At 39.1% G+C, this 15001-nt stretch overlaps 1 protein-coding gene across 7 annotated transcripts in view; it reads right to left on the bottom strand.

The window, feature by feature from the left end:
* Positions 1 to 15001, bottom strand: part of MACROD2 (mono-ADP ribosylhydrolase 2) — a 2111745-nt gene that overhangs the window by 1335437 nt on the left and 761307 nt on the right. The window lies entirely within an intron of this gene.

Here is a 15001-nt window from a genome sequence, read left to right as displayed (position 1 = left end):
AATAAGAGAAGAAATTACTGGGTCGTAATTTTTCTCTGTGGCTCTAGTTTAACATAGATATAAGTGGAAACAGAATTCTGGGGCCAGTAAGTTAAGCAACTCCTATTTTTGAAATTCATGGGCTATGAAAGGATTGCATAAGAGCCTTTAAATCTCCTCCAGTAGGATTTAAAATAGTCACTAATACAAAGTAGCCAGGAAAAGTAATAATAATATCTCAGAGTTAAATGGGACTGGAAATTTCTTCCATATGGGAAAAGAGTTGGAAAGAGCTTCCAGGATCAATCCCTTTCCCTTAAGGTGGAATATCAGATTCTCTTGTGTTATGAAAGTCATCTTGCAGATCTACCTAGCATAAAAAATCTTATTGAGATCAAATGATGTAACATATTTGAAATTTCTTTGAAAATTATGATTAGTTGCTTGGTACAGTGGGCAGGTATCAGCAAAGGAGACTGAAGAGAGAGTTGATAAATTACATTTGGGAGTGATAAAGTAACTACTTTCTTTCTTCTCTCTCTCTCTCTCTCTCTCTCTCTCTGTCTGTCTTTTTTGAGGCAGGTTCTCACTCTGTTGCCCAGGCTGAAATGTCGTGGAGTAATCATGGCTCACTGCAGCTTCAACCTCCCAGGCTCAAACGATCCTCCTCCCTCAGCCTCCCAAGTAGCTGTGACCACAGGTGCATGCCACCATGCCAGGCTAATTTCAATTTTTTTTTTTTTTTTTTTTTTTTAGAGACAGGATCAAACTATGTTGCCCAGGCTGGTGTTGGATTCCTGGGCTCAAGTGATCCACCCACCACAGCCTCCCAAAGTGCTGGGTTTACAGGCATGAGCCACCGCCTGTATTTCTTGGAGAATATCTGGATCCACAGCTTCCTTTCCAAAGTACAAAGTACTGGCTGGCAGACTTTTCTTCCACAGCCAGATTTTCAATGGAAATTTAATGGTAAGAGTATTTTCTTGGTATCCTGCAACGGTTTTCAGCCTAATGATAAGGCACAAGAATTCATAAAAAGGCAAAACTACATTTAACAAATTGTATACACTTTAGACTGTATGAAAAATTAGTCACCATATGGTTTAAACCATATGAAAGATATTTAATGAAAAGGAACCCAAATTTTTTCAATTATAAATAAGACTGCTGGTGGGAGGGTTTTTTTTAAACCTCCAGTAAAGTGATTTTTAAAGTGGATTTATGGAAAAAGTAGTAAACAAATCATGTGTGTGATTTTCCCAAGTAAATCATATAGTCAGGGATAAAATCACAGCCTATTACTGCCACATAAGCTATGTAACAGCTGTGTAAGGGTCATCTGAGGAGAACAGAACTGGAGACAGGCACCTGGGTTTGAATCCCTACTTTTGTACTTATGAGATGTGAACTGAACCAGTTTCCTAACTTGATGCCTCCCATAGTTAAAAATAAGATAATAATGCTACTTAAACCATAGTGTTGTTTTGAGGATAAAATTAGCTAATTTTGTAAAGTGATTAGGGCAGTGTCTGGCATATTATAAGCACTAGGAAACATTTTACTATTTCCATTATGGCAGAGAGATGAGGAAACCAAATCAGTTGTTAGTAAACCTACGTCTTGATCTCAGTATTGACACTTGCTCAGATAAGAAGCTTAAAAGCAATTCAGTTTCACCTGTGACACTAATCGCTTCACTCTTCCTGATCCCAGGAGTTAGGATCAAGTGATCTCCTAAGTACAAGGTGCCCTGAAAAGTATCAAGTGTAACCTTTGATCGCTTTGGGAGAAAGGCATTGGACTTCAAGGTACTGTATGATATGAATTCTTATTCTAGTATTTCAAAATATCAAGGTCATATGTGTTCATCTTCATATTTGATGGTGTCATATTTAATGATGTCTTCAGCACTCAAGAAATACGCCTTAAAATTTATTGCTACTTTCAAAAAAGAATATAAGGAGAATTATTCAGTCATTGGTTAATATGCTTCAATGAGTTCATCACATCTTTTGGTATGACCATTATGAAGAATTTTGAATTCTCCCTTGTTTTAATAATTCAATTTTATCAATTGGAATTTCCTTTGTTCCTATAATATTTCAATGAAGAAAGGTATAATGATGAGAGCCAGTCACATAAGGAACATGATAACAGGAACCGCTAACTGTCAGATCTGCTCAGCACCTGTTCTAGTATACACTGTGATGTCCTAACACAGCATCTGCAACCCCTAAGGGCTTTTTCTTGGCCCATACAGAGCAGCCCCAAAGTGCCGAGGAGTTCACTCACCAGAGAGCAGCCCTCAGTTAATGACAACTGGGGGTTGGAGGATGAATACATCTATGTCCTCACCCTCTGGGGCGGCTACTCTGAGGTGTATTCTATATCGATTCCCAGAGGTCACCAGCAGAATGGAGCTTCAGTTTTTTGCTGGTAACCTGCTTGAAAACACAATCTTTGCTGGCTTCCTCTCCTTCTATTGCCTTACTTTCTACTTCCATACCAACACTTCTGGGGACCATCTCTCAATCTCCTTATCTTAGTGTTCTGGGGAAACACACATAAGATATCAACACTTATAGAGAAGCTACTATATATGAGCATGCTAAGGGCTTTATATTCTGTTTTGTTTTTGTTTTTGTTTTCTAGCTCAGTTTGCATGCTTTCTCTGTCTCCTTTGCTGATTTCTCTTCTCCCTGATGTCTAAATGCTGGTGCACTACACTACTTATTCTGGGGAAGCTTCTATTTTCCATCTCCATTCTCTGCTTAGGTGACCTCATCGATTCTCAGTGCTTATAAACTAATGACTCCAACATTTATATTTTTATCCCTGACTGGTCCCCTAACTCCAGATTCACATTTTCAAGTGCTACTTAATACCCTGGAGTAGCTGTTAACAAGGCCAAGAAATAACTCTTGCTATCACTTCCAAAACCTGCTTCTCCTCCCTCTCGTATATCAGGAAATGGTGTTGTCATCCATCAGTTGCTCAAGCCCAACACCTAGGATTTGTTCTTGATTCCTCCCATCCTTTCACTCCCCATATCCAATCCATGAGCAAGCCTGTTGACTTCACCTCCAAAACATACTTTGAAACTACCCATTTGTCTCCATCTCCGGAACTACCACCCTCGTCTAATCCACCACTATTTCTCATCTGGGCTATTGCAGTAGCCTCATAACAGGCCTTCTTTGCACATTCCATTCTCCACAGAATATCCCAAGTAATATGTAAGAAAAAAATTAAGCAAGCCATGGTGCTTCCTCCTCTCAACCTTCCAGTGGCTCCCAAACATACTTCAAATAAAACCCCATCTCCTTTCTTGGCTTACAGGACTCTACAGTTCCTGAGCCTGTCTTTGTCTAATATCTAAATGACTTTCTCCTTTGATGATGATGCTCAAGTCCCACTGGCCTTTTTGCCTTTTACTCAAACATAGCAAACTCATTCTTAGCACAGAGTTGTTACCATATGTGTTTCCTTTGCTTGAATGCTCTTCTCTGATTTCCTTCTTAAAGCCCCAGCTTAAAAATATCCTCTTCAGAAAGGATTTCATAAACTATCCAACCTAATATAGTGCCCAATGCTATTTTATCAGAGTCATTCCTACGGCTTTTTCATGCACATTTACTCATGTTGCTTATTTCCTTTCAGTAGAAGTCAAAAACAGGAATTTTCTCTTATGGGGCATCCCTACCATCTACAACATAAATTCACACTTATTGGGCCTTTGATAAATCTCATTGAGTAAAATGCGTGATGGGAACTATTATTATCCCCATTTTAAAGGTGATGAAACTGAGCTTTAAGGTAGTTATGAAATTTACTCAGTCAAATAAAGGCAAAGATTGATACCCAAATCAAATCAGTCTTACCCCAGAGCTCATAATTTTAACCACTACACCAAACTTCCTCTACATATGAGGGGGAAAAGAAAAACACCTTAGTCTGAGAACTTAGTACATTCATTTTTACAGAGTATCTTTTTAAAAAACACTCAGCATATTTGAATTTCTCAAAATTGAATGTTACAAAACATTTATAGCCCTTGAGAAATAAATCTTAATTTTTATGCTATGTAGACACACCAAGAAATAAGGAAAGCAAAGCTATCTTAGTTCTCATCCTCTGTATAAGCCTCCTAAGAGATACCTAAGAGTTTAAACAACAGAGTATAATTTTCAAACCATTTCTCACAGGAAAATGAAAAGACCCTAGATTACAATAGAACATAATTCATTTCATATGGAAACCACTAGAAGAGTGGTCATGTTCAGTAAGGTTTCTTTTATGAGAATGAAACTGCATTTAACACATATGTATGCAATCTGAAATCTGAGTCACAATGGCCCACAGAACAAGGGATATGACCAGATATATAATTTTTGTGAAAAGCTGAATAGCATCAAACAGAAATAATTATAAAAATGTACCACCAAATGTACATGAGGAAACTCAGCTAATATTACCCAGGAGAATTCAATAGGCATTTAAAGCAAAGTCTTTGAAAATTATTTTGATATGTTTTATAGTGAGACTCTAGCACACTAGATGAAAAGTTCTAGCCAAGCTTTCTAAGAAAGAGTACATTTAGTCACCTCAAAGAAGAAATTCAAGGGATAAAAAAACACCAAATCTTCATCAAGAGAAGATAAACATATTTTTAAACCCAACAAAAATAAAACAGGAATATTAGCTCTCCTGCCAGATTCCAAAGCAGTGACTGAAAATGGCACAAAGACACGTTAGTCAATGTTTGATCTCTTTTTCCTCTTTTCTAGTACCTTCATTTCCAGTGAATAGAGTTGCAAAACGTAATAATCAAAAAGGATCTATAAGAACAAACAATTTGAATCATGCTCCTGATGAGGAAACTGCAGCCCAGCTAATGCATGCCAAAGCAAGGACTTGATTCCAAGCTCAATAATAGTCTTTCCATCTTACCACACAGTCACTACACCAAGGAGATAACACAAAATACATTATTTTTGTGTATGTGCTGGAATGACAGTGGAATGTAAAGATCGAATTTAAGTCACTTTAAATAAAAAGCTGAGAATTAAAAGAGAAGTGGGGAGGTGTTTGGGTTACAGATCTAACCTGCAAACTGCAAGGTGGACTGACAAGGGAGTGGTTCCACCAAATATATCTGGTGGCCATGGTCAGAGACCAAAGTCAGATTAATATAAGTTGATAAGTCATTTCTTATGATCTTATGTTATTATTATTATTATTTTGTCTGATATAAACATTATCTATCTTTGGCAGAAGATAAAGTCAGACATTATCACTCAAAGAGATGGCTATACAGACAGTGCTACTGAGAAGGAGAGAAAATACCTTTTTGTTTTTTTGTTTAGAGAATTTTATTAGCTTTGTTTCATTACATTTTGGAGCCAATATAGGTGTCTAAATTGGCAACTAAATTCTACTTGAACTTAAAACTTAGGATTGATGAGAAGATACAAGGGCTACATATAGGCTCTTTCGTAAGTATTTCAATAAAAAAGCAAATAATGATTATAGAATTATGTTTAAAAACCATTTACTAAATGATTACTATGTGAAAAGCACAGGAAGTTCCAGTGATAGAATAATAGCTGCAAGACTAAAGGAAGAAGGAGAGTTTGAACAAGTGAGTGTGAGGAAAGTACAGGGGGAAAGAAAAATGTATTCAGGGTCTTTGTGCCACATGCCCTGTCAGACACCTAACCTAGATTATCTGAGTTAACTTCTTAATAATACTACTGGAGGCTCCATTATTGTTCTCAATTCTTTACCTCATCCCCATATCTGTGCCTTTTTTCCTAATGACATTGCCGTTCCTCCCACCAGGAGTGGTCTGTATTTCCCCACCTTAATGATGTGACTTTCTGAGGCCAATGTGGGCACTGTGCCAGCAAAGCCTTGAACTGCACATGTACATTCAGACTTTCTGCCAAGCCCATGAGAAAAACAATCCTTACATCTCACAGATCATCAAAAAATGACAGTCTTATGAAGAAGTCCTGAACTGAGCCCAGCCACCCACAAATGAAGGAGGAATAAGCGTCTATTTACGCCACTGAAATTTTGTGGTTGTTTGTTATGGGCCGTTATTGTGCCACTAACTGATATCTCTTTACTGAGTCAGGAACTGAGCCCCAGAGGGAAGCAGTGGCTTTTCCAACATAGCTTCCCCCTACATAGCTAGTAGGGGGAAGCACCCAGTTTAGAATTCTAGTCTGTCATAGACCTAAGTCTATGTTATTTCCACCACATGGTTCCTTAAGAGAAGGGGAGAATTAGAGAGAACACTGCATGGTTAGAGCAGCTGAATGAAGGAAGTCATGGAGGTAAGAAGGAAAAGCCTATCTTGGTTGAAATTGTCTGAGGTAGCATAATGATTCATGAGGTTGGGAAGGTAACTTTCATCTAAATTTAGGAGAGTCTGGAATGTCAGGCTTCGGAAATTCAACTTCATTCTGAGGACATGAAAAGCCATGAAAGCCTCTTGAATACAGAAGAAACCTATGAAGAGAGGCAATTCAGAAAGCCCCATTTAGTACAAACTGTCAGAGGAATCACCCACAAGCTTTGGCAGTAACCTAGGCAATAAAATAATAGGCAATAGGCAATTATTTCTCATGTGTAAGCCAGGACTAATTGTACTTGCCCCAGTAGACACTTCTTATAGAACTGAAATTTTTACTTTTATTTTAAACACATCTAGATGGGTCTAAATGTAAATTAACTCCTTAAGTTTTGTGGGGGGTTTTTGGTTTGTTTGTTTCTGAGACAGTGTCTCACTCTGTCACCCAGGCTGGAGTGCAATTTATAATTATTCCAAATTGAGTGTTGTGCAAACATAGTTGTGTATCCAGACTTCCACATTTGAGAGATACTCTCCCTTTTTTTATTTTTATTTTTATTTTTTTTGAGATGGAGTCTTGCTTTGTTGCCCAGGCTGGAGTGCAGTGGCCCAATCTTGGCTCACTGCAACCTCCACCTCCTGGGTTCAAGCAATTCTCCTGCTTCAGTCTCCAGAATAGCTAGGACTACAGGCGCATGCCACCTGCATGTGCCTACTAAAAAAAAAAAAAAAAAAAACCTACTAAAATACAAATAATTTTTTGTATTTTAGTAGAGACGAGGTTTCAGGGTACTGCCCAGGCTGGTCGCTAACTCCTGAGCTCAAGCAACCTGCCTGCCTCAGTCTCCCCAAGTGCTGGGATACAGGCGTGAGCCACCGTGCCCGGTCAACTCCTTGAGTTTTAATGTTCAATTTACTTCAACATACTTTTTATCTAATATTTATAATTCATTATGTGTGTATGCAGAAGCACCCAGAAATTTGTAAATGTGGTTAAAAGAAGTTGTGTAGGCGGGCGCAGTGGCTTATGCCTGTAATCCCAGCACTTTGGGAGGCTGAGGAGGGCAGATCATGAAGGTCAGGAGATTAAGGCCATCCCGGCCAACATGGCGAAACCCCATCTCTACTAAAAGTACAAAAATTAGCTGGACATGGTGGCACGAGCCTGTAATCTTAGCTACTCAGGAGGCTGAGGCAGGAGAATCGCTTGAACCAGGGAGTTGGAGGTTGCAGTGAGCCGAGATGGCGCCACAGCACTCCAACCTGGCGACAGAGCAAGACTCCGCCTCACAAAAGAAAAAAAAAAAAAAAAAAAAAACTCTCAAGCCTGTAATCCCAGCACTTTGGGAGGCCGAGATGGGCGGATCACGAGGTCAGGAGATCGAGACCATGCTGGCTAACACGGTGAAACCCCATCTCTACTAAAAAATACAAAAAATTAGCCGGGCGAGGTGGCGGGCGCCTGTAGTCCCAGCTACTCGGGAGGCTGAGGCAGGAGAATGGTGTGAACCCAGGAGGCGGAGCTTGCAGTGAGCTGAGATCCGGCCACTGCACTCCAGCCTGGGCGACAGAGCGAAACTCCGTCTCAAAAAAAAAAAAAAAAAAATTTAAAAAATTTAAAAAATGAATAAATAAAGTTGTGTGGCAGCTGGGAGATGAATCAGGCTAAAAACCATAAATCTACTGCCTTTAGGCCAAAATGCAAACTAAAGGAGGAAATGACTATAATATGACAACTGTTATCAACCAAAACAGCACATTACTCATAATGAATGTTCAGCACCCTGGCTGGTTGGAGACCTTTTCCAAACCAACTACGTCAGGGACTTCAGAAGAGGAAATACATATATTTTAGTTTACCTGCTCCCTTTAACAAAAAGTACTTGTTTACTCAAAGAATAACTACACATGAAATATGAATTGAATTGATTACAACACTGTAATTTATTATAAAGATCGTTTAGGTAAACAGACCATATGTTGGTTTTACTAAGAACCAAGATTTACACATAGCAAACGATTATTACTATCATATAATGATCACTACATTTGAGAAAAAAGTATCAACGAAAGGAGGGTTGTTTTCTTTTTAGCACAACCTCCTCTGTTTTATATTATACACAATTACTTTCCAAGAAAGTGGTCTACAAAGCAGACCATGTAAGGAGTCATCCTCCAGGAAGATAAAACGTGAAATTCCAGATATGAGATAGTCAGAGCTGCCCAAATACCCTTCTATCCCTAACCTCTCACATCCACAGAATTTCTTTTTCTGTCATCCTTTCTCCCTCCACTGAAGGGCCAGTGCTGTAGTGGGACTTGGCTGAAGATGGTGCACACATGGAGAGCAGAGTCACTGTCTTTAGCTGGGAATCTTTAATCACCAAACACAGGCCTCAAATTAGAAGTAATGTAAACTACAATTTCCAACTGAAATACACCTACAGTTCAGACCTTGCTTTCTTAGACATACAACATTTCCAGGAATTTGGGAAGTATTATGGCACTCTTCTTTTTTTTTTTTTTTTTTTTTTTTTAAGAGGGGCACATTTTAGGACAGTTTAATCAAATGCATCACTGATTTATTTCCAATATTCTTTAAAGAATGAGTATGAGCATCTCATAAGGCTTTTAGTAATCAGGCCCTCCACGTTTGCAAAATTCCCATCCCTTTTTCTTTCTTTATTTTCTTTTTTCTTTTTTATCTTGCCTATTCCTGATAGAACTGTAGTGGGAAGTAGAATTCTGTGAGTGAATTCAGTAAGTGAGATTTGGGAATTCTTAAACTAAGATCATGGGAAAAACTAGGAGAAAATAAAATAGGTCCTGAAATGAGTCTTACAGGTGGACAAAAGTAGGAGAAAGTTTGTCTTTTGAAATGTGTAATAAATGCTTAAACTATAAAATGACTATTGGTTTTTGTTTTTGTTTTTATTTTTTGAGATGGAGTCTCACTCTGTTGCCAGACTGGAGTACAGTGGCACAATCTCGCTCACTGCAACCACTGCCTCCCGAGTTCAAGTGGTTCTCCTGCCTCAGACTCCCAAGTAGCTGGGACTACAGGCACCCACCACCATGCCCATCTAATCTTTGTATTTTTAGTAGAGACGGGGGGTTTCACCATGTTGGCCAGGATGGTCTTGATTTCTTGACCTCATGATCTGCCTGCCTCGGCCTCCCAAAGAGTTAGGATTACAGACATGAGCCACCACACTCGGTCGACTATATGTATTTTTAAATTATAAAATATGTAAGCATTCTATACAAGAGGCTGGCTTTTCTTCTTTGTTTATATTTGTTAAAGAAAATAAACACAAGGAGAATGAATAAATCCAGATAAAAGAAACATACTACATTAGAACTGAACTCTTCTTTTTCTGTGATCTATGTTCTCACCAGTATTATTTTATCATTTTCTGGAAAAGTTTCCAAACAATGAAATTTTGTTTCTACTAATTATTTCTCAGGAACTTGAGTATCAAGGATGACTATTTCAGGCTGCTTTGATTCTGATCGTTTAAATGTTTAAAACAGGTTTCCCATCCAGGCAGCCATGATGTGTGTTCAGCAGGAACTCAGACTCCATGAATCACAGGATCTCAGGTTGGATACTTGGCGCCTCTATCAGCCTCAAAGGGATAGCCAGGTTGGATTTCCGGAAACACACTGTATGTGAGTGTTGGGGGTTCTGTACCAGTGGAGAGACAGAAGGGGCTAAAAGACCCCCACCTGTTGACTAGCTTCCCTCTCTGCCTCAAAATGGTGTTTGAATCACATGTACCCACACTGTTTCCTCTAATACTGTATTCTGTGGTGTCAACATATTAATATATATACACATATATATCGCTTTTTTAAAATTTTTTTTATTTTTTTTAGACAGAGTCTCTGTCACCCAGGCTGGAGTGCAGTGGCGCGATCTTGGCTAACTGCAACCTCCTCCGCCTCTTGGATTCAAGCGATTCTCCTGCCTCAGCCTCCTAAGTAGCTGGGATTACAGGCGCATGCCACCACACCTGGCAAATTTTTGTATTTTTAGTAGAGACGGGGTTTCACCATGTTGGTCAGGCTGGTCTCGAGCTCCTGACCTCGTGATCCGCCCACCTTGGCCTCCCAAAGCGCTGGGATTAGAAGCATGAGCCACTGCGCCATCTCTGTATACATTCACAGATGTACCTGTGTGTGTGTGGAGGGGGGTTTGTTTTTGTTTGTTTTAATGGCACCACCTTAGACTGCATGCTTAGGGAGAACAATTATTTCTTCCTACTTTACTATCTGTCTCCTTCCTCCCCTAGCTCCAACTAGCTTCTGCTAAGTCCACAGTCACTTCCAGAAGGTTAAAGGACCTGATAACATCCTCCCTCTCTCCCAGGTTTTCTGAGAACCAAGGAAAGTAACGGAAAATCACTTCCGACATCCCAGTGACTCAAGGGTCAGTTCTACTACCTCTCTCCAATCCTTCCCTACCTTCCCAAATCCTCACTTGCATATCCCCTTATTAGTCATGTTAAAACTGGAGAGGAATAAAGTTAATCCTCTCTCTCTGTAAAAGGTTAGTCACAAGTTGGTTAATGAATAACTATATTTTAAAGTTGTTTGGAAATGTTGGCCCAAAAAAAAAAAAAAAAACTACATAAAAGGTATTCAGTATGACAGTCTGCTAATAACTTGGTGATAAAAAGTAAGGATCTTTAAGCATTTTATACTTTAAATGATTTATTTTACTTTAAGAACTCATATTTCAGTCTTTTAAAGGAAAGAGATATTTAAAAGTTCATTAATACTTCCTCCTACCTCCCACACTCAGTTTCACTCTCAACACACACACACACACACACACACACACGCACACAGTGTCCTCTGAAGAAAGAGACAGATAGATACATCCTGTATAACCTGCTGACTGTACCAGGAAACAAACTTATCAATTATGCAAACAACTGTAAATTTCCAAATATAGAAAATATAGTACAGTATAATTTATTTTCTATATTCTAAGTTTTACAGTACTTTAAAAAATTAACTATTATGTTTCAGTGTTAAGAACTCGAAGATCTCATATGCACTTTAGTTGACACAAAATCAGAATTTTTAGTCATTGGTTCTAAGGTTCAATACCCCCAAATTTTTTTTGGTTTTAAATTTTTTTTTAATGAAGAGTTTTTATTTCTTTGTAAGTTGACACTCAAAATTAAACATAATTTAAGGACATACTGCAAGTTTCTTTTCAGAAAGCAAAATGAAAAGGCTTCACCTGTATCTCTAAAAACAAAGCCAATTAATATGCCAGGTTCCTTTCCTCCACCAAAAATAATGGAACATTTGCATACAGCAGAACTAGGAAGCTAGTCTCGTTCATCAGCTTTTTATAATGCCTCCTGACAGCCTCACACACTGCCTCATCAACATCATACTGTTTCAATTACACATTTTTTTTTTACCCACTTCACGTGTTAAGCCATCTTCACTTCTATCTCACCTCAAGCTGCAGTATAAAATTGAACTGCATTTTTCCAAACATAGATGGATTCTCTGCAAGTCAGAAACCGAATCACTAACATTGTATTGTTCCAGGCCACAAAAGAAAGGGGAAAAGGTGGGAGGGAAAAGAACCCTGGTGGATTTTAAAGAAACAAATAATCCCTCCCCACAAAAGTCTGTCCCTCAGAACCAATGGCAAAAAGAATTAAGAATTGGCTGGAGCACAGTATGGGGTCCCTCTGCCAAGGAAATGGAAATTGTCTTTTTAAGAACCACTGAAGCCTGCTCACTCCCCTGTGATCATCCTACCAGTCTGCTCCACAGTGCAAGAGTAAGGAAGCGAGGGCTTTGATTTTGCCAGCACACTATAGAAAAACAAAATAAAGACTGGGCTTGAAAAGAAGAGCTTTAATTTAGCAAATGCCAAAGAGATACATCCCAAGACAACTGCCACCTCACATTTAAAAAACTGTCTTCCATTTGGATCATGAAGAGAAATGTGGATAAAGCATAATAATTCCAAAAGAGCATGGCTCTTATTAACTGGCTCTGGAAAAACTCTAGGCAGACTGAAGGAAAACTCCTTCGTATCATTACAGACTACATCTTTCAGAAAGAATAATAATTGCATGAATATGTAGCGTTCAGAGACCTGAGTGGAGAGTAAGTTTTCATAGCAACAGAACAGGTTGGAAATCAGATGTAACAGATTTCTTGGTGTTTAGATGATTTAGGAAAATTTCACATTACCTTCCTCTCAAATTGATATTTCGTCCTAATCGGTTAATTACCATGTTTTCTGTTTCAGCAGCAAAAAGGTCCCAAGTAATGCAGCTGCAGCTGAAATGTCTTTATATGACTCCCAAGTATAATTTTTGGGTCTTCTCAGCCCCTGTTTATGTTTCACTTAAAAACTACAACCCGATCTTTTAGCTCACAGACCCTAAGCCTTACATTAAAATCTGTAAAAACTGGTGGTAATCTTGGCCTGTTTTAGTTCTCCTAGGGCTCAGAGAGCTTGACCATGTCTGAACAGACTGGACAGTTTGAATGAGAACAGCATGCATCTCTAGAGGTTCTCTGCATTTGGGTGGCAGCTTTACATACCAACAGGACATCTGCCTGCATTTAGGTTGGAAGCACATGAGGCCTACTAAAGAGGGCTCACTCACTCTCCAAGGTATGAAGGATTCTTCAGCCCTCTGAAAATAATTCCAGTACTATGTAACACTTTTTTTAAAATCAGTGCCAAATGTATTTAAAATTAAGTAATGTTGCCAATAGCTGAAGCCTTCAAATATAGAAATTTTCATAACATTTGATATGGTTTGGCTGTGTACCCACCCAAATCTCATCTTGAATTGTAGTTCCCATAATCCCCACCTGTGGTGAGAGGGACCCAGTGGGAGGTAATTGAATCATGGGGACAGTTTTCTCCATGCTATTATTGTGATAGTAAGTCCTCATGTGATCTGATGGTTTTATAAGGGGCTTCCTCCTTCGCTCAACTCTCATTCTTCTTGCCGCCACCATGAGAAGAATAATGTGTTTGCTTTCCCTTTTGCTATGATTGTACATTTCCTGAGGTCTCCCCCGCCATGCTGAACTGTGAGAAAATTAAACCTCTTTCCTTTGTAAATTACTTAGTCTCAGGTATGTCTTTATTAGCAGCATGAGAACGGACTAATACAACACCTTACATTTTAACCACATATTATTTTGTTTCCACTATAGTATATTTACTGGGAGTCCACTAAGAGCTAGATTCTTGGATTAAATAAAGAACAAAAACACTGTGGACACTGCGGGAAAGAAACATGAATTAACTATTAGATAAGTGGTGAAACTGCAAATGTAATAAAAGCTGCAAAGGAGAGACAGTTACTTGGAGCTGTGAGACCCTTCTATAAGGGGATTTGACCTAGTCAAGGAGGTCTTGAAATTACAGTGTATTGATTTGAAGGATAAGTAGGAGTTGACAAGACAACGGGGGGAAAGAAGAACATGCCAGGAAGAGGAAACAGCAGAGTCCCTATCATGAGAGGGAGCATGTTGAGCACAAAGAATGGGACACAATTTTTAAAAAGACCATCATGCCTAGAAAACAAGAGTGAGCAGGTTGAAGGATAAGACTGAAGAGAAGGCAGAGGGCAGGTCTTGTAGGTCATGTTAATGGGTAGGACATAGAGGAAAAAATAAGAATATATTTCTGGGTCATGTTGAAATCTTTTGCAGGAGGTGACAATAATTTATGTTTTGTAAAAATCACTCTGGCTGAAACTGTGAAGAACAGAGTGGATGGGGGCAAAAGTTGATCTGGATAGATAAGTTAGGGGGCTACTGTGTGCAGCAGCCTGAGCGACAGTGGGTGGTGAGAGGTGCACATGGTGGGTTCTCGGTGTGGCCCAATGCAGGATAGACATATGTGTTGCCTCACTCTTTATTTGTGGACACTCTTCCTCTATCCTGCACCCTGCCTCCTGAATAATCTTCGCAAAGTGCAATTCTGACTCTGTCATTTTCCTGTTTACGTCCCTTTGCCACGTCCTCACGGCAACAGGCTCAGTCTATGCTGGCACTCAGGATTGAAAACCTAAGCCCAACCTATTTTTGAGATTGCTTTTCCACTTCCTATCTATGCAGAGCCCCACTCTGTCCAAAGTGGTTTACTTACCTTCCTGTTGTTTATGTCCTTCAACCCAGTCTCCTGCTATCCTGCTCTTCTGTACACTTTTGTTAAGACCTGAATTCATCTCCCACCTCTGTCCTCCCTGTCTAAATCCTGCCCATCTTTTCCCTCCAGCTTAAACCGCTTCCGTTAAGAATTATCAGGCCACTGCAATCCAATACAGATCTCTCAAATTCTACCACATGCATTTTGTGTTACCTGGCAATTAATAATGGCTTGTTTCACTATACCAAATTGTTAACTGAAAATAGTAATTTTTTTAGCTTTTCACAGATGTATGTTTTTATCTCTTTATCTAATTCATAAGGCACTGGTGGCAAGTGCCCTATTGTATATTTTTCTGTGCCTTTCTCAGCATCTACACAATGTTTCATACACAGTTAGGTCTTCAATGACAAAGTATTCCTTAAAATTTGCTCTGAGATATGCTTCACCTTGCCCAGGTCATCAGGAAAGGGTTTTTGGAGGACTCCACCTAATCTATTTAATCAGAC

The sequence above is a fragment of the Macaca thibetana genome, chromosome 10 (genome assembly GCF_024542745.1).
Source record: "Macaca thibetana thibetana isolate TM-01 chromosome 10, ASM2454274v1, whole genome shotgun sequence".
Classification (NCBI taxonomy): domain Eukaryota; kingdom Metazoa; phylum Chordata; class Mammalia; order Primates; family Cercopithecidae; genus Macaca; species Macaca thibetana.
The sequence above is the reverse complement of the archived record's forward strand: the minus strand, read 5'-3'. Positions and strand labels throughout refer to the sequence as shown.